The following is a 22,732-nucleotide window of genomic DNA, read 5'->3' as shown; positions in this document are numbered from 1 at the left end:
TGTGCGTTTTCCCTGAATCAATGGAAATTTGTATGTCATGTTTGTTTAAATCATCATAACCTGACACTCCTCCACAGAGGGAAAACTTTCCATGATCCACAAGTTTTCCACTGGTACCTGCAACATCTGAAGGAAGTTCTTACCAGTAAAAACCAAGGTGAAGAATGTACCTTGGGTACCTTGCCTTTGTCCTTTTCTACCAAATCTGCCCCAAATTTCACTTTCTAGAGAACTCATTTTCAATTACTCTCTGGACATTTCAAGTCCCGATTCTCCCTTCCACACATTTCTATTTTTAAATAATCCCCAGAGAGAGCATTGATAGCAACATATTTTTCACAGTGATCAGCTGCTCCCTTGTGACCCAACTCACTGCAGGGTATGCAAGAATGTGACATCACAATGGTTTTAGTCATACAGCTACAGTTTGATATTTTGTTGATTCATCACAAAATTAAACTACTTGCTTTTCTCATTACCCATCTGTCTCACATACTGAAGAAGTACAGAATGGAAGTGAAAAGTGTAGGAAAGAACTGTAGTGTGCAGCCAGAAGTGACTAATAGTACAAGCCAGGAGTCAAACTCTCCACATTTAAGGCATCATTACCTGGTAAAAGATATTTTTTCAACACTACAATGGTTTTATTTCAGATATTAAAAAAACAACAATATCAAAGAAAGCTGAATAGTACTAGAATACATTTGGGAATATTCCCTTCGCACCTTCCCCCAAACTCAAATACATGACACAACTGACATGTTAATAAATTTTTATAAAATTACCTAGTTAAACACATTAAGGAACTGAAACTTCTTAAAAGAACTGATGTATGTCTGAACCTATAACACTATGTTTTTACAGTGAGTATTACTACAGTCATAAAATAATACTATTTTGAAATAACAACACCAGATACATCCTACATTTCCACTTTTATAAGAGCATTGGCATGCCAATTAATTATTCCAGGGAATTACACTGATTTTAATGTCACATTTGTTATGTCAAAACACCTTCTAGTTCAAAAGATACTGTCTTCTACAGAAAAAACAGGCCTAACTACTGAGATTTCAAGTAATTGCAGTATTATTTATCTAATGATTAGAGGCTTAATATATTTTATTTCAATGAGGTAAATGACTGTAAGGTGGTATCGCCACTATTCTCTTATTCATTTAAAAACTGAATGGCATATTATCTCAAGTCATTAATAACTTGATATTACTGACTGATTTTGACTTAGTAGTTATATTCCTTGATCAAGTAAGAGAAAATTAAAATAAGATTTGCTTTATAGGTCGGCACCTTCCATGACTGCAACAGAAAATTTCTCTGCTTCTAGAAAGACCTAGAAATTACCCAAGTTCCAAACACTGGGCTTTTTGTTCTAGTATGCTTCAAAAATTAAATCATGAGAGACAGCAATTCACACATATATCTGTAAATTTCTTAAAAGAGAAATCCTTAATGACAGCTTTCTCATCAATAACTAATACAAAATAGGAAGCCCCAAGGGCTACATGGAAGATTGTCTGATCATAGTCAGCATTTTCAGAATAGTCAAAAATTCTATTAAAAATATGAGACAAATGAAACATTAAGAATTAGTACATGAAAGTATCATGTAAAGCTGTATGTAATATTTAGCAATACTATTTAGATGCTCTCCTATTTACTACAACATAAAATGCATTTGAAAGAAAAATGGCAAAAGAGTATTTTTTTTCTCAGGATACCACAGAAATCTTAGATTCTTAATTGTCAGATACATAGGAAAATACCTAAGAAAATCCGTAAATCTTAGGCAGCTTGGAATTTTCCAATAATGAAACTCTCGCCAAAAATACATAAATCTTATATATATAGGCTTAAATCTCATAACCTGAAAATTCCATCTCTCTCTTCAAAAGGTCACCATCAAAGATTAGTTTTGTCCATCTTTGTCCTCTCTAGAAAAAAGCAGGTCTGATTCCCAGGAATTCTGCACAGTAGCTTCCTACACCTATCTTTCCAAAACGAGTAACTCTAAGATCTTCAAGGGTGTATCAAAAAGAGAGATACTGAACACACAAGTTCAGGTCCAACGCACAAACAGCATTCTGTACTTATCTGATTAACAGTTATGTTTATGTGATGTAGACCTATTAAGTTGAGTGGTAAGTATTTAATTAAGCAGAAAAACATCTCATTGACATTCTTCACTCTTCTCGGCAGATAAATGTGGCATAAATAACAGTATACCATCAAAGAGTGAATATTGTACATGGGTAAATTTATGGAAGAATATAATACATACTCCAGTAGCATATAAATAGCAGTTAAGTCCAAAAATTTAGTTAGATCTTGTAGTCCTCCACAAAAGAATTACATTTAATGCTAATATAGCTTTTTTCTTGGAAGCTTTCACTACTTCTGCGTGTTTCTTCACCCATTAAAAAAACTCTGCATTTTTAAACATCTTGTAATTTTCCACAACATTTCATTAACACTACATAAACCAACATTATTGCTTGTATTTGTTATTTAGTCATAGTTAGTGTATTGAGAAAAGAAAGACATCACTACAAAAAATAAACAGAAAGCATATGAGATGTTTGCTTCAGAACTGGTATCTGGTAAAGTATTCCAAACTACAGGTTTCAACTTACAGATATTAAACAAAAAGACAATCATTTTGACTTCTTACACTAAATTGTAGTGTAATTGTTCTTACAATAAAACAATATGAGAATAGATATTTTATGTTTACATGAAATGGAAAATTCTGAAAATAAATTTGCATATCAACAGCACTAATTAAAACAAAATAGGATTAAGCATTCAATGCCATGCCACAATGCATTACATTTTGTGGTAATTTAGTAGGAGGATAAATGTACAGCCCAATGGACTACACAGATTTTTTGCCAAACTTCTTGTTCTCTATTGTCCTTTCTTCAATATTGTACAGCCCCCAGAGTTGCCCCTGTTATCAGTAATTAAAGATTAATGTTTTGTACTCTTAGAGCAGTTTTCATCTATTCAGAAAACAAAGAGTGCCATATTAATGGAATATAGCAGATTACAAATAACTAATTTGTCCTTTTTGTTAAGGTAACTGGCCTATACTACAGCGACACTTCAACACCATCCCAAAGCCACATACAGGAACTGAAAAGTCGTGTTAATCTAGTGTCAATCTACGTCTTTATTGAACAACCAGTGTTACAATTTTCAACTGTTAGCCAGGTCAAAATATTAAAACTGAAATGTAATCATCTGGAATTACAACTGTTACTATTGAATGACATTATTTCTGTCTCATTCCAAGTCATTTGCTTATCCATATATTTCTACCTTTCACACGTAACAGGTCCTGAAATACTGACAGATTAGTGCCATGAAACAAATCTGTTACTCAGTTTTATTCATTACCTTTAAACAGTATACTGACAATGTATTTCCTAATTTTTCTAAACAATATGCATATCAGTACAGCTAGGGGTTTTTATGAAGATCTAGTACAGGTCAATTTATAAAAGAAGTTGGGATTTAAAAGCAATGTAAAGTGGTTACTAAATACTCTTTTTTATTAACTCTTTTTTTATTCCAACTAATTCAATGTTTCTTTGTTTGCCCCAATGTTCTGAACTGCTAGACATCGAAGTCACTCATTTTAAGCACTTTGTCAGGGTTTTGGTACCTCAATTTTCAAAATTACTTTCATTTTTCCAATGAGGTTCACCACTTCAAGAAACAGAATCTCCCTAAATTCAACACTAGTTTACTGTGAAAAGAAAACCATGACAACTGTTTGTACTCTTGCTTTATTATTACATCCGGCCCGGTCACTATTGGAAATTCAATCTATTATTGTTGCTAGGAGCCTGTTGCTATGCAACCTAAAAGGGTTATGCAGCACTTCCAGGCTGAGAAGCGTTGAAAACACCACAGGCCCTCTCCTATGGCTCTAACCAGTTTATTTAAATAGATTAGCACTCTCCTTAGTCAACCCCAATTCCAGGCATACCCTTAAAAATAGTTACAATGACAGGTTTGAATATGGTAAACAAACACAAACCCCAAAAAATTACACAGAAGCAATATAGAACCTACACCGCATACTACAACAAAGCAGAGAGCAGTATTTTCTCTAATCCATAATTTAAATTAGCAAAGCTAAAATCTGTTAACTCCAAACCCTCAAATTCTAACCTTCACATACTAACCAGATAGTATAATGGAGTTGATAAACATGCTTTGCAAAGATATTTTATAATAAACTTTTAACAGAACAATACATTTTCATACAATTTTCATACTCTAGATCATAAATGTGGAACTTAGAGGAAAAAAAACCAATTTAATTAACTCTGAAATGGCAGAATATTTCTTATTTATAATCTACATCAAAAGATGTCCAACAAACCTCTAAAGAGATTCCAAGTGAGTTCTTGTTTTGTGTGTCTTTGTGACCTTTACACATTCTATGTATTAGAGATCTATGTAAATCTCTACAGATTAATTTCTCTCAGCAATATTTCTGTAAATCTGCTGAAGAATGGCTAAGAAATGACATGAAAAAGAGCTGATTATTATGGCTTTTCTTTTTAATTATCTGAGGCAGTTCCGGTCTGCATCAAAGAACAAGTTGTTCCATGGCATCAGAATTAAGAAAGCAGCATTTCCTCCAACTTGGTCCTTTAAATGGATCCATACAACACTATAGATTAGATTGTGAGGTTTTGCTGCCTGACTATCCAGTCAGGAGTGAATGGATAGGATAGAATGTTGGGAGTGAAAAGTAAGTTGCAAATGCCTCTTCTTCAATGGCAGCATCTATTGTTTCTTACCTTTTCAAGCTAATTATTTTGTTAGTATGTTTTTCTGAAACTTCTAATTATCTTTTGAATAAGACAGACAGGCATAACAGAAAAAAACCCCAAAAAAACAACAAACCAAATTTATTTTCCTAAGAGTACAAATTTAAGAAATTAACATACTGTCCTAGTATTGGAAATGTTAAGATGTTAAGATGTTAAGTACTGGAAATGTTAAGAAGTGTTAAGATCAGTTATCTAGATGTAGAAGACAGTGCCACAAAATTGATTCCAGTAGTGATATAAGGAAATGCTAGGGTTTATCCTTTCCAAAATGCTTTGTACTACTTAGTGGCTGATGCTTTTTAGCGGAACCATGAAAACAATAACAAATATGAAGTGTGTTCTGAAGACAAAAATCTCAGATGACTGGGAGTAAACTAGCAAATATCAGCAGAATGCATTCATGAATTCAAACTCTTCCAAGTACAACTTTTTTACTTTTCCAGAATTTTGAAGTCTGCAAAATCTATTTCAAAGGCAAAACTGAACTTTTCACCTGTGTCAGATAACACTCAAACAACAAAAAACCTACATTAGCCCCTGTATTTGAGGGATTTAGCCTGGAATAGTTGACAGCCACAAATCTAGTAGAGTCTAAAGGAAAATGCCAGAATGAAACACATTCTAACCAAATCCATAAATCTAAAGAATTGCTGTGTATAACCACCATTGCTAGTTTACTTTTTATAATTTTATTAAAAAAGGATCACTGCAATATGTTACCCTAGACAGCATGACCTCAAAGATGATAGGGTGCTTGGACAACACCAACAACTAGATACAGCTACAGAAGTAATAGAAGAATGTCATGCTGTAAAAGTACCTAAGGTTTACAACTAAAACGTAGGTACTGATTATCTAAATTAAGTTCTGCAGTCAGCATTTTGTTAGAGCTTGTAACATACTTCTGTGTTTCCCAAGAATTTATTAGAGAAAAGGAGAACTTTGACAAAGAGAACGGATCCAAAGCTACATCCATCCACCATTTTTCATTAAATGTTCTTCTGTAAGTACATTTACTTTATTGTTACTGAAGGAAATTAGATTTGCAGACATCAATGGTTTTTTACACAAAACATGCCCTGATGCCTTTAGTCTGGTGAGACACTCTGGTTGTCTTCTCTGACACTTTAGTAAAAGAAACTTGACCAGAATCTCACTATAGTTAGCTTAAGAAGGAGCCTAAGATTCCTTCATCCTTTATTACAGAAGATAACTTGCTTGTAAACTGGCCATTTAGATTAATTGTACAAGCTGAACGTTCCCTTGGCTCTAGGAGACAATTCCACATTAGTAAGATTACTTATGAAGATAATGTTTCTCCCATAAATCTAAAATCCTATTCTTAGGATAGAATTCACTACCACCACAATTAGAGCAGACCAAATGCATGGTCCATACAACTGCTCCCGTGAGTTTACTGAAACAACAACAACAAATATACCCCTTCCACCAAAACCCCCAAATGACTCAAGATCTTATTTTAAGATATTCTTCAAGCATTCCACTCCTCAATAACTGGGGTTATTTTCTACAGGGTCTGGAGATTTACCTGTTCTTATGTACCCATTAAAAGAAACAGATTCTGAATTTCTCAATTCAAGTTATTTCCAATTACATCAAACTGGCTAGAAGAATGTTCTTCCGTACATATTTTTAAGAATCAATTCTGTATACATTGCCATGAAGCAGGCTAAAGCACATGGAGAGAAAGCTAGAGATTAGCAAACATGAAAGCAAAGTGGCTGTTGGCAAATAAAAAAATCAGGCAGTCCCTGAAAGCCAATCTCGGCACCTGTAGGCAATCCCTACAACCATGTCAGCACTGTGTGAAGCTTAGCAGAGTAGTTATACCCCACTGTCTCAGGTAAATTGTTAAATATTAAACCACATCCAAGCCAGGCATCCAATAACAACAGGGAAAAAAAAACCAAATAGCCAAACTGTGGATACTGAGCTGCAGAACTTAATAAGTAAAGGTAAGTGCCACAAAAGTACGGAAAAAATAATTGCAATTGCAAAACATATGTAAGCAGATATCACTGTCACTAATGATGATATAATAAAGCAGTGAAAAAAAGAACTACATTTATAAACATGAAGGAAGGAAAAAATGCTGTCATAAAAAAACCTCAAGACTGGCATATACTTTAGTTTAAAAGAAAGAAAGAGAAAGGAACATTTACAAACTTAGAAATTTAGAAACCCATTTAAAGAAGGCTGTCTCGTTATAAAATACTGCTTTATTTCCTAAAGATATTATTTACCTTGCCCTACCATCTGAATTTTAAGTATCTCTTTAGAAATCTACTTAGCTTTGTAACTATGTATTTGAAGTACTGTAACAAGAAAACTAATGTTTCAATATGTTTACCATATTCTTTTTTTTAATTTAAGAAATTTATACTCAATTTAAGAGCAAATTCAGCAGCAGCAATTCTACAGGAAATATACAAGAAATGCATTATGTTGAAAGCAATGACAAAAAAACCTCTCACTACAAAAATGCTATTTTACCAAACATGTTTGAAATTTACTATCACACCATACAGCATTATTTAAGATATTAATTACAACTTTGTTTGCCTTCCTGTGTGACCCTTCCCAACACGTTAGCTTTCACAAGCAGATATTTATTCACAAGACACTGTTACTACCAGTGTTGCTTTTGATGTCACATGAAATGAAATCTATTCTAACATTTAAAATACATACAAATCATACCAAAAAAACCAAAAATACCACCAAACAAACAAAAAAACCAAAACCAAAAAATCCTATAAGCCAAACATACAAAAAACCCTTCCACATGGTTTTTTGTTGACCTCACTGTAAAAGACACTCAGTTCCACAGCACATTCGGCTTTTCCAACCTAACAGTAACAAGCACCTGAAAAGATAGTGATTTAGCAAGCTACAGCTTGTATTTCCTGGATAGACACCAATATTTTATTTTTATTCCATGTGTGACTTAGAACAAACCATTTCAACTTATATTTTTAGCCTATAGGCATTTATTTATTAACAATATCCTAAAATTATTAAACCCTCTTTAGTCACCACTACCTTTCTCTCAAAGAAACAGTTCTCTAAGCTCTTAGCTAAGACTGACTGTAGAAAGCATTTGAAAACATGAAATTGTAAAATGAAAACATGCATAAGGATTCTTATTAGCTAGGTTTATCTACCATGGCTTTCTTGCCCTCAAATAAAAAACAATGAGTTAAAAAAAATTAGGTACAATGTAAAACCCAACTGAAGTAAAGAATAATGAAAAGCATACCAGCACACAGAAATGAAAATAAAAAATAATAAAAAAGTAAAAATTTAAGGTAAATTAATTAATTATAAAAAGGAAGAGGAAAGAATGCCATTAATCAATGACAACGACTAGAACTGTACAACAGTGTGTATTTAACTAATGTCTATGTTTACAGTAATTGTACTTATACAAATTGAATATTGAGAAATTGAATATTGAGAATTGCACAATTGGATCCAAAGCATATTTGTTTTTTGTTTTCTGGCTTCTGTTGTTACAAAACGTTCCTAATGGAAATTTTCATATAATCTGACAAAAAGCTTGACACTCAGGAAGTTTAAATAATATTACTTTCAAAAGATAGTTTGACAAAAGGTGATGGTAACTGATTTTTATAATTATTTGGTAACTTTTTTTAATTTGACTCCAGCCTACTGCACCTACAGAGAATAAAAAAACAATTCAAATATAAAGAACATTCAGCCACAATATTTATGCAAGATTTATGTAATGAATAGCAGAAACTGAATTTGATTTCTAAGTCTTAAGATAAAGATATACAACTATATAACATACCATTTCATTGTTCTTCCATATTGCCAAGTAACAGTAAGTAAAAATAATATCAAACAGATATCACTAGCTATCTCATTTATAATATGGAAAATAGAAATATAAACTGGCACAACAACACTGAACACTAATTCTATAAATTTTGATATATGTTTAAGTTTATTTCACTTGTTTTCCTTATTGCAGCTCATTGTCTTGCCCACCAGGATTTCTACTACCTGAATTTCTTGCTATTCATTTTAATCACTGACTGAAAAGTCAGGCAAGACTTTACAGGAACATTCTAAAATACTAGCACATTAGAATAAAGGTCCTTGAAAAAGGTACTGACTATGTCATGGTGTTAGATTGTTTAGGGCACTTAGAGTTTTACTATGCATTCATGTACTTTATTCAATCAGAAAAAATATTTTTCCTTGGAAAAAATTAACTGGAAACACTTTATGGAAATCCTACACCCCTCCTTAACTTAAATTCTCAAATTTGACAGAGGTAAGTTTAACATATTATGAATAAGATAAAAATACATTGTAAATAATGTATTTGCTTATCCAGGCTTAATCATTCCATTCAACTCAGCTTATTAGCTGATATGAAACATCTCCATTTAAATAAAGGAATTACTTTCTAATACTGCCAATAATCTAATACTGATTATCAAGACTACATTTATCATAATTAGTAATGTATACATATGTTTTTGCTTATCCCTCAAGCAGTGCTAAATAAGAGTAAGAGAAATCAAAGCACATTAATTTTGCTATGGATCTGAATGTCCCATCATAATAAATTCCAGCCAAAACAACCAAAAGACCCTCAAAGAGAACCACTTCAGTCAACAGAAGCATTGTTTATCAATCTGTTTTTTCTGATTTCACCAATAATAGTTACTGCAATACATACTTCCTTAGATCTTTGCTCTTGATCTCTATCATTGCTAATAATTTTACATCTGTAGCTATATAATAAAGCAAATACTTTTTTAAAAACAACCATCTCTTTACATACACTCAAAAATGATCGTGCGTCCTTCTGAAATCCTATCTTTTGGACATAGTCCAGTTCTTATCAAAGTGAACAGAGATATAGTCAAGTTACATGGAAAATATTTTAGATACCCTCATTACAAAAAAGATTGATACCCTCTTCAGATTGCTGGCTGTTATGTACCACTTACAAACCACCAGGCAGTAAGCCAAATATAGAATGTTTCATCAACACCCCTGAACTTGTTTCAACAAAGAAAGGAAATTATCCAGTTTATTTTAAAATTCTGAATAATTTCCAATAAAAATGTCATTTGCAGTTCTTCCACTTTTAGTTTATTCTTTTCTTTTGCTACAACAAAAGAATTAAAAGTTGCAAATTAAGACTTTGATATATAGACAATAATGTCCACAGAATCAGCAACTGGGGTTTGGTTTTGCTAGGTATTCAACCAAGGTCCCTCCTTCTTTCATAAAACCCTTTGGTTATCATTGTCTTTTCCTCGAGAGACCTAAAAAATTTTGGTTTCTTGCTACTGCTTTTATTTTTTCCCTCGGCAGGAGTCCAGTGAAAAGTCTCATGGTTTCAATCTAAAATATTTTATAAATAAATGTGAGGAGTCCAGTCTATGTCGAGACCTAAGTTTGCGGAATCCATAGAATGAAGTGTCGGACCAAAATAACAAAAGTTATAGAAAACCGAAGAAAAAAGGAACCCAAGAGTTGTGTTGTTAGGGAGATCATCTCCTGGGCACCCAATCCAGGTCTTTGTGATACATGTCAAAAGGACAACTTTGTGACTCTAGCTCTATCCCTCCATTTTTACTTCCAGATATGAAGATTTAAATACAGTCCTAGGAAACTGAACTGGCCATCAAGACTAGAAGTCAAACTAGATCACATCTAGGAACTTCTGCTGTAGAGCAAGAATCCCAAGTAAAATTACAGTATAGCTTGGGCTGTCATAGATATCAGGAGCTGCCAAGTCCAACTTCCCTCCCAAAGCAGGTTCAGATTTGGCATTAGACCACCTTCCCAGGGCTTTATCTAGTAAGAGGCTGAAAATCTTCATAAATGGAAATGGCAAAACCTCACTTAGTCCAAGGTGCATTGCTGGGCTGTCCTCATGGGGAAAAAGGGTCTCCTTGTGTCTAATCTAATCCTCTTGTGATTGTCCCTCATCCTTTCACCACACACTTCCTTTGCACTTACTGCAACCAACATCTTTCCCATAATTGCAGAAGAGTGATAGAAAGCAAGAAATGCATGTGAATGTTGTATAATAAATACAGAAGAGATGTGGATAAACATTTATCTCAATTCCCTGCCTATACTCATGTCCAACACCCCAAGAGACATCTTTCCTACAGCACAGGCACACTGCTTGCACATGTTCAGCTACCTGACAACCATGGAAGTCAGGGTCTAATCCAGCCTGTAGTCTCAGACACTTGGTCCCCAGCCTGCAATCTGCAGCTACAGGTCTGTGACGTCCTAAAGAGCTTCACAGGACTAGCATTTCTGTCTCTTTTGTCCAGAAGATTCTTGTAGAAGCAGGTTAAAGGAGTATTTTTTTCAGTGACCGCTTGTGTTCTAGATTTCACTAAGACGAGTATGTTTATAATAGGTAATCTGTATGTTTGCTGTAAGAAAAGACAAGCTTTCTAACGCCCTGTGAAGGATGACTAGCAGATTATTTGGGACAATATGCTCAATACAGAAATGACATACCAGTCAGTCATGTAAAAACCACCAGTTTTACCGTTTGCTCTAACACAAGTAACTCCATTTGACAAGCTGAACCATCTAGATTAAAATAAAATGTCTTGCTAGATGATTCTTATTCCTATGAAAGTATCTTCCACATTTCTTCTACTCTTAAATTAAAAATACCCCAAACAAACAACCAAATACAAAACCCCAATCAACCAAACCAAGCGCAAACTGCACACCATACTACACTGAGTACCCTAAGCATCTCCTGTTCTTTTGGTTTTATTGATGCCTTAAAGATCTATAAATGAGCAATACACTTTTGAGACAATATTAGTTTAGGAGGTAATATAAAGGCTGGTCTTTATTGGATGCCTGCAAGGGGCAGGTATGTAAAAATGCCAATCCCGCACAGGGTGAATACAGTTTTACAGGTTTAGCAAATTAGCAGAATTGAAAAGAATCTCTATTTAGAAGCACAAGTGATGAGGTAATTCCCCCCCCCCCCCCCCCAGCTTAGATAGGAACTAAACTTTATTTATGAAGATGTGTCTCCAAGAGCTGTTTTGAACCTTGGCTCCCAAAGAGAACCAAGACAAGATAGGGGCCTTCAACCCCTGGGGCTTGGAGCTTCAGGAATTTGTTTTGTCTTTCTGTCTGTCAGGGTAGAGAAAAGTACTGAAGCTAGCTAGGAACTATATAACTATACAACAGTAGTCTAAATATAGTCAAAAATATATATATAAGGAGGAAACAAGAAAGCAAAAATCATTGTGGCATCATTACAGTAAACTTTACCATTTCCATACTAGCAAGTTAAATCCTGTAACTAGAGCACATAAAATGCTTTTGAATCAGTCTATGGAAGACAGAAGTACCTCATGTGGAATGAACATATTTTTAAAAATGAAATCTAAATATTAGTCAAAGAGAACAGATCAATGGGAAGTCAGAAGCATAGCAATAAAACAAATTTATACTTGTGACCATGCAGTTTGTTTTATGGAGATGACACATGTGATTTTATTAGAGGATGTAACACATTATGAATCAACATCTCAATTCCCACTATTAAGACACAATTACATCTTCAAGCCATTTTTAAGGGCCAAAACCTGTTACTTTCCCTTTCTTATACTACAAACTCTGGGACAAGTACTAAAGCATTTCTGACCAAAACTTACACGCACATACACAGCTTTCTTTATCACAGATGACAAAAACATAACTTCTATTTTCCTATCAGCCATATCCATCTGTTTTTCTGACTTGGACATTTTATCTTTTCCCATTTTATAAAATATGGGAAGAAAATGCTCATAGTTTTTCAAAATATTAATTATTTTTAAGTACAGGAAAAAAAAATTAACTACTGGCTCCAGTTTAACCCTTTTTTCAGTAGGCTACAGATGGACAGTCTGTTGATGTTGGGCTTTCAAGAAATTCAGCTGCATATGAAGAGTTACCATCCTTGGATCATACCATGTAACAGAAAATACAACTATGCTGACGCAAGAACTTCTGAATATGTCAAACTTACATCTGTGTTAGAACACATGCCATTAAAAGCTTCTGAGACTTACAGCACTGAGTTGTTACAAGTCTTAGCCAAATAATTAGTATTTTATCCTGAAATCAAGCAGTGGGTGCCCTTATATGTCAATCTTTCACATGGAAAGTAATCCTAAAACTTCTCTTCATCTCAGTTGCCTGAAATATGTTTGTGACAAACAAACTTGTAACCAGTGATTTGAGACTGCATTAAGAAAACATCTTCATCAGGTCATGAAAGTTGGTCACTGCACTGAAATCATGATCCTGTGTCCAGCTCTTCCCTGAATTCAAGAAATGTCAGTTTCTTCAGAATTCAATAAGGAGAAATCAATAGTAAAGTAAGCCAAGGAGTGAAGATAGTGAAGACCTTCAAGCCCTATTAAGGACAGGAAATTTGACTCAGTGGCCCTTATCAAGATCACGGCAGGAAATTTTAATATCTGGAATTTGAATCTGCCTCCACAGGAAGTATGGCTACAAAACAGTAACATAAAGTCTGGATATTCCAGACCACACAAGTTCATAAGTTTGTAGTGTTTGTCAACTCACCATCTGAATGAACTGAAACAACAGCAGTAAAAAACTGCTACACCAAACAGATACAACTGAATCAGTGTAAACCCACAACTTTTAAAACACTGGAAGGTCTGTTTCATAAGACAGAATAATTACTTACATGATAAATTGTGCTATTGCTTTGTAGGACCATCTCTAATTCTGAGTTTACTGCAAAGAAACCTTTCCTCAGCGTGACTTAAATTTGCTAGAAAAGGGTACTTCAGACACAAAACCTAAATTCTGTGAACTAGCCTGAGGTTTGCAAAACCCTAAGCCATTCTCATCTCCACACCACTACAGAGCCAGCATGCTGAACTCTCTATACATTTACTTGCTCACTACTGTTCCATGCAATACCCTCTCAGGACTGTGCTCCTTACCCTAGAAAGGAGTTTCAAAGTTAGAGAAAGCCACAGCAACTCAGGATAACCTTCCATCAGAAAACACTTGGAAAGTGACAGTGAAGAGCTGTGTTCTCATCTTGCCTCACTTCACTCTTGACTCACTTCAAAATCAAGACTTGCAGCTCAAAAAATTTTCCACAAAATAAGGGAATGAAGCTATATTTCTGTCCTACTTACCTCCACTTACTATTAAATAATAATTATATTAAATCTGTGGTTTAACACTAAGCAGGTTTTATTCTCTAAAGAACTGTAAAGATGATGTAGCTCACAGAAGAGTTTCCATGGTTTTTTCAGAAAGTCTAATGAATAAACTTCCTAGAAGTTACAGGGAATTGCTTTAATATTACTCAGTTTCAACTCTGAGGAATTAGTAACACCCTGGATTCTACACTTTTCCATTTACTAAATCTGACAGGAAAACAATACAATGAATATGGAAGAGTTATTTATCAATTCCTCTGCAAACTGCAACTCAGTTGAATTGATTTAACATAGAGTGGACAAAACAAAATAGGAGTAAACTAAAGCAAAAGACAAATACAAATGTTGATATGATAGTTCAACCTGTCAAGCTTAGCTACCACAGTGTGTCAACTCACATCATAGCTAACAGTCAATTTGATAAATCAGCTACTATACAGGTAGCTCAGCTGCTCCTCACTATCCAAGGCTCATGTAACTTTGAAAACAGCTGGACTTTCCTATAGAAGTAACCTAAATAATTTACATGCATTGTAATAGTTTTCAAGTAATGTATTTTATAAATGACTGTTATAGTCTCTTGAACTATATAAACAACACCTTTCTATAACTTAACTGTAAAATGCATATCAGATAATCATTAAATTATTCCAGGTTTTTCCATCAGAAATTTTGAGACAATTTAGTTTTTAAATGGCAATTATGTAACAGCTATTTTTCTTAAAAACATTGAAAAGGAAGAATAGGAGTTTAATTAAAGAAAGTAGTTCTAAAGAAAGGTTAATTTTTTATTGTATCTTCTAAATTCTTTGGGATACAAAGTAATTAACACTGACTTCCAATAATAAACACAATATATAAAATATTAACGAGAAAGATAAATTAACAATCCTTTGTATATAGCCACATGTCCTTCCTAATGGAAGAACTACAATGTGCATCTCATCAGCAAAAACAGGAGGTAGGAAGCATTTGTTCTTCCTTCATTAAGTATGTAACTCTATCGTATCTACTCTTAAGCCACAGAACAATAAGGAGGTAAGAATACAGCAGGTATCTTACTAGGAAAATAAAACAGTTAGGATGGAGAATTTTGAATACTTTTTGCAGCAGTTAAATAGAAAATAAGTCTTCAAATTTATGAGACATTTAATGTAAGACAGAAATCCTGACATTGATCGCTGCTTCCAATGGCATGAGAACTACACCTATTTTGGGTTTTTTTTTGCTTTCCCCATACCAAAAATGAATAGATTAAATCCTCTTTAGATAATGCTAGTTACTTTTTACCATTCAACTCTGTTAGTTTCACTGCTAATTTCATTCCCAGCTCTTAGCAGTGCAGAATGCTACCATGATGCAAGGAAGAAAAAGCTCAAGTGATAATACTAATTTTCTTAAGATGATGCCACACAGTACAACAGCAACATTTCAAAATGCTTTGTGGATAATCTGCAAGAGATCACACCAAAAGACAACAGTACAAATTGACAGTCCTAGTCATCTAATGCACTAGGAAAGGAAATGTCAGAAATTCAATAAACCTCCAATATCATTGTCAGATTAGAGAGATACATAAGCAAGACTGCTTGCCATCCTCCCTTCTTCCCACCCCAGATTTAGGAACTTTTGGGGAGAGGGGAATAAAATGAGACCAAAGGTATTAGAAAATCACCTGAAAATTTAGCAGACATAAACTGGACAATTCACTGGAGCCAAAAATGTATTTTTAATAAATAAATAGCTATCTACAACCTTAATAACTGTCTTGCAAATAGTTCTGTCACAGAATCCTATTATGCTATTAAAGTTGCTTGTAAAGGATGTACAGTTAACAGCACATAAAAAAGTAATCAGACAAAAAAACCCCAGAACACCTTAACTGAGGAAGAATAGTCTGAGTCAATGGCACCTGCAAACTGACATAGTTCACCTTTTAACAGACATGCCTCTTTCTATTTCTACTTTGCAATGTTGCATGATTTAACTACACTGTTTCAGAGTTTAGAAAATAATCCCTGAGGTGGTATATAAGAGAAGGCATAGTTGGATGAAATATAATGAGGATGTAAAACAGAAGAGAGAATCTACTTACTTGGTACATTAACAGCAAACACAACTTGAGTCATTAGTTGTAGTAGCAGCATCCAAAGCCTGAACAAAATCTAAATACATGGTTCTCGCCTTAAAGGCCTTATAAACTTACTTGAAATCAGTCTTCAAAAAGAAGAAATGAAATAACTAAATATATTGTTTACTCAGTGATGGTCTAAGAAGCTGAGATGGACTCAACATACTGGGTCTATAGGTGAATGAAATGACCTTTAAAAATAGTGTTAAATTGCTCTTTCCTCTCTTTGATGAATAAATAAAATCATAAATGCTATAAGTACACTTCAGTTATTCATGTACAATATTTGGCATTCTCATAGCATTGCTGTGAATGTCATGCAAGAATTTAAAGAAGACAGGTTAGAAATAAATTCGATATTCAAAGAGGAAGTCTAAATTGCTAGAAATTAACCTACCAAGTCTCACTAAAATTTGTGTTGTAAAATTTGTATTGGAAATTTCTTTATCAAACAGAATTTACAATATATTCCATCCACTACCTCTTGATTTTAGGAAGTTCCTAACTAACCAAACACCTTATAACAGTGGAACAGGTAGAACAACTAAATTGTTTGCAACAGTGTCCAAAATGAAGCAATTTAAGGTGTACTACCCTAGCTACACTCTGAGTCTTTTCGCATGTTTCCAAAAGGAAATTACACTAAACTCGACATCATTAACCACCTACACAGAGGGAAAAATATTACCTTATTAATTTTATGGGGTATGATAAAAAAATAGATATTACTAAACTACAGAAGTTACTACTATTAATTTCTAATCTGACAGGTTCATATATCCATAGAGAATTTTTTTAATGAAACTTAGTGGAACTTATAAATATGTAGAGGCACGGGCTGATTTAGGCACTTTTTTTGCTTTTTTGGGGGGGTTTTGTTTGTTTGTTTTGTAGGTTTTCTTTTTTGATTGTTGTTTTGTTGTTGTTTCTTTGGGTTTTTTTTTAGGGGGTGGGGTGTGAGGGGGAGGTGGGTTGGTGGCTTTCTTTCCCAGAACTACTGATCAATGGAGAAAAGCATCCTGTCCTTTTTGCAGTTCATAAGTACATACCCTCCCATGCCCACCTCAGTTTCATCTAGGAAGAGCTTCAGTGAGAAAGGAAAAAAGTTGTATGCACAGCAATATATTTTTTAAAAAGAGTTCACATATGAGCAAATTGGCTATATAAAATGTGAACACAGACTTATAAATGAAAAATATAACATACAATAAAGGTCACTCCAAAATGCATGTATGCCTCACATAAATTCATGTAGTACTTCAATAAGGATACAGCTTATATAATTTTAGCTATATGTTAAACAGACATAATTTACATATAAATATGTTTTCTTTTGATGAACAGAAATTGCATTTTAAGTGTGTGAATCTACATACACAGACATAATCCGATTCAGAACAGCCAATTTACTCTATGATTTTTAACATAATATTGTCAAAACAGTAAGTTTGCTTTATTGCACTGCACAGAAAAGTGTAAAAATTTCAGTAATGTTTATTCAAGTCTTATATGCCTTACCAATGCATTTCAATGAACAAACTTTTAGGATTTTCTCTCCTTTTTGTATTTCAAATAGCACAGCACCCTCTGGTGCATCCGCTAGAAAAAGAAAACAACTAACAATAAACACCAGTCATTGTGATAAAAAAGTCAACATAAAAAGAAGAAAAAAGGAGTCCTTAGAAACAAAAATATAAAAAAATTATTAGAAAACTAACTTCAATTTCATTCTTTCCTATTAAAATCTTTTGTAATTGAGGAAATTATAACTACTGAATAAAAAATTTTAGAAGAAACCTGCAGATATGCTAATACAGCGAGGTGCCAGAAAAATAAAATTAAGCATACATTTGTTTCACACTAATGTTGTGTTCTTACTAGTAATTCATTTGTATTAAAAAATATTCCAAAAAGAAATAATCTTTAAGTAGAAAAGATAAGGTAGTGAAACAAAATGTTACACCAAGCAGTATATCTGCTCTTGGTCTTGCAAGAGTAACATTTACTAGATCTACAGCTATCCACACACTCAAACTGCTGAATTCCACACCAAAATACTCACATCTCCTTTCAAAGTCCAATGAGAAAACAAAAATTTAAAATTATTGTATTATATGAAACATTTCAAACTCTGATGACATTTTAAGTATTAAAGCATAAAGTCTAGTATGACACATCAAATTATTAAAATACACCTAGTCACTAGGAAAATAATTTCCTACAAAAGTACATTTTTCTATTCACAGAAGTGGAGATCACCATCTGCTTTAGGAAGCTCTTTTGTAAACCTCTGGAAGTTTCAACACAAGGCACAAGAAATGAAAGTGACACCTGTTTAAATCAGCCATCTGTCCCTAACAAACTAGATTTAGCCAAATCTAAAAATCAAAATCTCAGATGAGAGAAAAGAGAAGTATTGTTTTGATTGACAACCAACTGTAGGCAAAATACATAGACAATAAACTTGTGGCTAATTGAAATAAAAGGTGTTAAACTTCAGTTATTCATTTTAAAAGCCTCATTAAGTTTTCAGCCCTAATTTTTGGCCAAAAGAAAAAAAAAAAAAACTAAAAAATTTTCATTGATAAATTCAAAACATTCTTCTTTTTGTATTCTAGTACATAAATTTAACAAGGAGCTCAATTTTGAAATGGAATTCCAACTACAAGGATACTACATTGCCACTGAAAGCTTATTTTTTATTTTTTATTCTGTATTGTAGAGTATTCGTATGTCTTTCCAACTGACAATGATTTTTAAAAAACATTTTAATAGTCATATATATTTTTTAAAGCCTATTCATTTTTTAAGCATTCTGCATGACACATACCTGCAGGTGGTAAGCTGTTGAAGACTGCATGTAAAAAATAAAACTAATACAGAATATTTTCAGAGGGAAGAAAGTCTTTCAAATTAAAGCATGAAAACGAGAAAAACTAACTACAACACTAAAAGGAACTACAATGATAAACTACTATTGCATTTTAGCCACTGGCTTATGTTTCAAGTAAGAGAAGCAAACAAAAGCAGCTGGACTTCTCAAAAGTTTAGTAAATGGAAATAATGTGCAACATTTATTTCTCTAGGCAGTTTTTGATTAACAATACCCTGTCAGGAAGGAACAAGAAGTGGGATAGTGCTAACAAAGCTGAACCGAATTATCTAATAAAGCACCATGTCTTTAAAATTTTCAACAGCTTTTGACAGTATATTTGACGCTGATTTCTTTTACCTACACTACCTTACTGAAAGGATTTCTTCAAAGTAGCAAAATGTAGGTTAGTTTACTAGTAGCACAATAGAGCAGCTGATCCTTACTGTTTTGTTTGGATATGTTGAAACAAAACTAGATAGTCACACTCTGTAAGTCATGAAAACCTATACATTTAAAATACATAAATAAATAAATATCACAAGCCATGTCATTTTTAAACACTAGTTAGCAGTACAAACACCAACTATTTTGCTAGCTGTGGTCATTAGGGAATCAGAATGTATAATGCAGATCTCGTCTGTGATCACTGCAGTATCTCAGAGAGAATAAAAAGTCAATATTTTCTCAGTGAAGTCCACAATATTAAAAGCAGTGATTACACCTTCTTTATTATTTTCCAAATTGTAGTCAGTGGCAAAGGAAAATGCAGCCAAATAGTACTATAAAGGTCTTTGGTTTTAGACAAAAACACGTGCTTTTAATATGATTTTTCAGAAACACCTGTATACATCAGCCAGCAGAATCAGAACAGAAACTTTGTCTCACACACAGGCACACACTTTCCTTTACTACCCAGTGGCCTGGATATATGTTCTGCAAAGACAGATTTCAATACCTAGGAATAATCCCATCCTGAGCAGTATTCTGTCCTGCTCTAAGAGAGCTTCTCAAGAAAGGTATGGTGCAGAACTGACATTTTTTCAACAACAGTAGATGCCAGGAATTATTTCAAAACCAATTAATCACAGAAACTAACAACAAATTCATAAAGACTTAGATGTGCCATATAACTGATACCCTACTAGAACTCACACTGAAAATTCTTAGTGTATTTAGAATTATTTACACCAGGGCCTACAAAATTAGCACACAGTGGCTTCATCTTGGAGTAAAAAAATTAAAAGATGATGATGTAGGGGCTTTTGGTCATTATCTAAAATAATTTATTTTCTAAGTTCTTGTGAACTATGAAATATTAAAACACATTTAAAAAAGGATCCAACATGTCTTGCCCCGAGGAAAATCAGTATCAAACAATGCACTAACCACTTAGCAGATCTTTTAGTTAATACCTGCTTGAAAAAATTGCCCCAGTTACACTCATTGGTAGTTCCAACGTGAGACAACTCCCGTATCTTACACTGGATATCTAAGGATATTAAAATGGAAAAGGTGTATGCACAATTATATGTAGGGTTTAGATTAAAAACAAGAGCATTATTTTTCCTAATTATATTAGGAAATAAATAAATAAGGAAATAAATAAGTCACCACTTCAGATCTACCAAAACAACACATGATTTGACAAGTCAAAGGGGAGAGTGGAAGTGGGTATGGAAATGTTAAGATGTTAAATGTTTCACTGCCATAAAAGATGCCAAAAATTCACTTCATCCAAAGAATTTAAAAAGTATATGAAGTATGATTTGACATCAATGACAACACAAATCTTTAGACCTTAATAAGCAGTCACAAAATGGATGAAGAAAACAAGCATTTTGGATTAGAACTAAGAAGGAAGTCATACTCAATAACATGAGTCCTCCTACATCTCTTTGAGGGGTAAATAGCTGCCCCTTCCCTCTTTCACAAAAGTACTCCTGAAAAGCAGTATCACTAACAAAATCACACAGACTTCTTTATCATACTGTTTTTTCCTCCTTTCTTTGCTGCTTAGCGCTGAAACCCACAGTCAGTGTCTTGAATTTCCTTCATCGTGGAGAGTTTAGGGAAACAAATGGATTCTCTCAACATGAACGTAACTCACTGTGCAATAAACTAGACCTACACAGGCACTGTTCCATGCTACACTGTCACTATGAAAGCATAATTTAAAAACAATTCCCTGCAGAACGAGTAGAATAAGAAAAAAACCCAACCTGCTACTCTATTTATGTATTAGTGGGGGTATTGAATAAACAAAACCCCACTTCACAATACAAAGAAAATATAGCTTACTAAAAACCAAACTGCAACATTAATTATGAATAAAAGAAAAAATTACACAGAGAAAGCACAAAAAATAAAAGGGGGTTGATATGATCGATAGTACGAGAGTATCATTAAAAGATATAGCAAGTTCACAAAAACCTGCAACATTTAGTCATTTAGTAGTCAAATCAAATCAGAACAAGGCCCTTCTAAGTGAAAGAGGGAAATCAACCCCTGCTCTTGTTGTCCTACAGGATCCGTCTCCGACTGCATCTTTCCTCTCGACCCTACGCCTTTTTTCAGGTTTAAAGCCATTAACCTTTGACTGCGGCCGCAGCGCGTTCCCTGATTTCTCCATTTCCCGACCCGTACAAACGAGACCCAACTCAGACGCACACCCACCGCATCCTAGCGATTGTCCTGGAGGTCCCGCAGCGTGCCTGCGTCCCCGGCATCGCCCAGCCTTTCCTCCTCCTCGGCCGCACGGCGGCCGGCCCCGCTCCCCGCCCGACACCCCCGTCTATGCCCGCCGCCCCTCTCCCCCTGACCGCACAGCGCTCCCGGGAGGGCCGCGGGGGTTCGGCGGGGAGCTCCGCGTCCCCTGGCCGCCCCGCGAACACGGGCGCAGCCCGAGGGCGCAGCCCGGGCCCGGATGCCTCAGGGAGAAGGAGGAGGGAGGGCCGGGGTGCGCCCGCCGAGCGCATTCACCTGTGCCGGGGCGGGCTGCGGCGGCGCTCCCGCTGTCGCTGCTGCTGCTGGCGGCGGCTGCGGTTGTTGTTGTTGTTGTTGTGGTGGGTGACGGTGAGGCAGGGGGTGCGGAGCAGCGGCAGGAGGAGGAGGAGCAGGAGCGGGAGCGGAGCGGCTGTTGTTGATGGGTAACAGTCGCCAGGACTACGGTGACTATGGCGCTCGACTCACAAGGCAACGGTTGCTATAACTCACAAAAGGAGAGCGGGAGCGGGAGGGAGGGACCGACGGGCGGACGGAGGGAGGCGGGGGCGGCGGCGCGGCCGAGCGCCCCGGAAGGGGCGGGGCCTGCGGTAACGGCTGGCGCGCGGCGGCTTTCCCGGCGCCCCGGCCTGGGGCGCGCGCCGGCCCGGTTCTCGGCCCGCGCGGGGGGAGCGCGCACGGCGGGCCCGGCGCCGTGCGGGGCGCGCGGCGACCGCGCGAGGCCCGGCGGGGGGATGTGGCCGCGCGGGGGCCGCCTTACGCCACTTCCGGCAGGGGGCCGGGCAGGAGTGGCTCGGCGGCCGCCGTCCCTCCCGCCTCAAGATGGCGGCGGGCGGGCCGCTCCCCCACCGCCCGTGGCCCGCGCTGCCATTTTCGAGGGGGGGAG

General features: G+C 35.4%; 1 protein-coding gene across 1 annotated transcript in view; it reads right to left on the bottom strand.

The window, feature by feature from the left end:
* Positions 1 to 22,256, bottom strand: part of RFX3 (regulatory factor X3) — a 100,003-nt gene extending 77,747 nt beyond the window's left edge. Inside the window, exon 1 of the mRNA XM_058823772.1 lies at positions 22,105 to 22,256. The gene's annotated coding sequence lies outside the window, so the exon portion shown is untranslated. The remainder of the gene's footprint in view (positions 1 to 22,104) is intronic.
* Between the last annotated feature and the right edge of the window lie 476 nt (positions 22,257 to 22,732).

This window comes from Ammospiza caudacuta, chromosome Z (genome assembly GCF_027887145.1).
Source record: "Ammospiza caudacuta isolate bAmmCau1 chromosome Z, bAmmCau1.pri, whole genome shotgun sequence".
Taxonomy (NCBI): Eukaryota; Metazoa; Chordata; class Aves; order Passeriformes; family Passerellidae; genus Ammospiza; species Ammospiza caudacuta.
This window is presented reverse-complemented; position numbering and strand designations above follow the sequence as displayed.